Raw genomic sequence first — 2,873 nt, 5'->3', positions numbered from 1 at the left:
GCTATAAAAAGATGCATTTGATTTACTAGTCTTGTTTTTTTTCTTATTAATAATACTTTACATTCATGTAATTTTCGTAACCAAGTTAATCAAGTTATTTTTCATTCACGTGCTCCTTTCTTATTAACGTAAAGCTTCTTTCTTAACATAGAGCTTCTCTTTCTCAACATAAACTTTTTTTCATTCTTCTATCTCAACGTAAAGCTTCTCTTCCTCAACGTAAAGTTCTGGTGTTCTTTTCTACTATGATTTCTACAACATAAAACTTCGTATTCTCCTTCGATTTCTTCTTCATTTTCTTCTTTGACCTGTATTTTATTTATCTTCCTATTTTTCTTTGTTTTCTTCTTCGATTTGCATTGCATTATTTATCTTCTTCATTTTCTTCTTCGTTTTCAGATTTCAGATTTCTTCTTCGTTTTCAGATTTCAATAGCGTATCAAAACAATGAATGATTCAACTTCAAATCAATTAAATGAGAGTGATTTGGATTATTCTTCTGAATCAAGCGAACAAGATTTGATTATTCAATTTTGAATTGAATTGAATGGAATGCAATCACTAAATCCAGTTGTTTATGAACACAATTTTCTGTTCATTTGGTATTGTATATTGGTTTCGTGTTGATGGTATTTCTCGGTTCATTCTAGACACAGGTGTTCTGAATTTGAATTTATATAATGGACAATGTTCGGTTCATTTAGTATTGTACAGTAGTTTCACTTTGATAATATTTTCGGTTTATTCTGAACGCATGGTGTTTCTGAATTCGAATTTATATAATAGACAAATGTTCGGTTCATTTAGTATTACACAATAGTTTCGATTTAATAATATTTTTGGTTCATTTGCAGTTTAAGTGTGTTGTCGATGAATAATTTGTCCCAATAGTTAGAATAACTTTCAAGACAAATTGAATGGAATGGAATGAAATCTAATACAATTGAATAAAGTGATAATAAATAATTTCATTCTTTTTGGTTAAAAAAAGGCTCAATCATCAACAAAAACACATTAAATTTATTTTTAGACCCAAATGAACTTCAATTAAACTAAGGAATGAAGCGAAATTACTTAAAGAATAAAAAAATTAGTCAATATTTATTAGCAATATCAACTGAATCTCAATTAACATACAAATGAACCGAAATAAATTAAAAAGAGGAAGAAGAAGAAGACGAGGAGGAGGGAAGAAGAAGAAGAAGAAGAAAAAATAAATAAATAATTAAAAAGAGTTTTCATATTAGAGTGCAAAGAGTAACGTTGGGGATTTTGAGCGCGTGTACATACTCTTTTAACGAGAGTAATTTTTGTTGGTGTTGAACATATTTGATTAGACTTAAATGACAATAAAATTTGGATGTGTAGCTAATCCATTTCCTTATATATCAAGAGATTCAAGGCTTCATTAAACTAATTAGAAAAAGAAAAAATAAATAAATGTCAAATTATTTATAAAATATTTTTCTCTATCTTTTTTAAATTGATCTTTAAATTTTATAAATTCTTTATAATAATAATAATAATAATAATAATAATAAAAGTTTTATTTATGTTAAAGTTGTATCATTGATTTGGGACTTGATGACAACCCTTTCAAGTTTTTAGCAAGATATAAAAAATCTCCGCCTTTGAACTTGCTCAATAATAGTGTGAGTTCTTGATTAAAATACAAATATATAGAAGTTTACGTGACTCATAATATCTATCAAAATATGTGTATGATATAATATATACAAAATTCATTGCGTCTTCTCCCAAAGAAAACGTTAATTTTTGTCATGTCATTTTCTTTGGTGCATGCTTGTGCATGATCGACCATATCCTTTATATATGTCTGGGTAGGATTGGAAGAAGAAATTTGTTGTAGAATTATATGAGATTGTAAAAAATATAAATGTGATTAAAGTGATTAGTATTAAGAATTCGTATAGTGTTATATTAGAATTTTTATTCGTAATAATATTATAAAAATATAAATCTTTTAAAATTATCTTAATTTTATCTTAATATTATAAATTATGATATAAAAATTTAAAAATTTACATTGATTTTTATTACTATTACTATTATTATTATTAATATTAAAGTATTATCATTACTATTGTTATTATTATTATTACTACAAATAATTTTCTGGTATTTTCTTATAAAGATATCGACGATATCGACCTAGAGGCTCAATATTAAATAGTAAATTTATAATAAAGGAAATCAGGTTCGTAACGCCTTACTTTTGGTACGATCATGACGTGCTAAAAGTTAGGGTGTTACAGATTAGGTGTTAAATCTGTTACACAAATAAAAATAATTAATTTTTATGCATGCTATTTAAAAATAATATTTTTTTCTCTCTGTTTATAAAAACATAATTAGATATTAACATAAAAAAATTATATTGATAGTTACAAAATTAATTCAAATTTATTTTTTAAAAAATAATTGAATCTTGATTCTAACTTTTAATCACAATATTAGTATTTTCTCTAAATTATATGTAATAAATATTTGAAAAAAAAATTGAAAATATAGATTAGAAAGATAAGTAATACAAATTTAAANAAATTTTTAATTATATATAGAGTGAGAATGATAGATAGAAATAGAAAAAAGAGAGAGGTAGATAAGAGAATGTAAGAAGAACTATGAAGCACGGACACTTCGCTGAGTTGTCATGTCTGCGTGTCGGACACATTTCGAACACGACATTCATAGACACTCGTCCGACACACGTGTCTACCGTGTCCAACTGTGTCTTAATAAAAGATAAAAAATTCTTCGTCGGACACGCTTAGACACACCTAATTACCATCACGTGTCAGCGTGTCCAACTTTATTCTTAACATGTATATTGTTGAAATAAATTAAGAAAT

The sequence above is a fragment of the Arachis ipaensis genome, chromosome B05, assembly GCF_000816755.2.
Source record: "Arachis ipaensis cultivar K30076 chromosome B05, Araip1.1, whole genome shotgun sequence".
Taxonomy (NCBI): domain Eukaryota; kingdom Viridiplantae; phylum Streptophyta; class Magnoliopsida; order Fabales; family Fabaceae; genus Arachis; species Arachis ipaensis.
Note: the sequence above shows the minus strand (reverse complement) of the source record.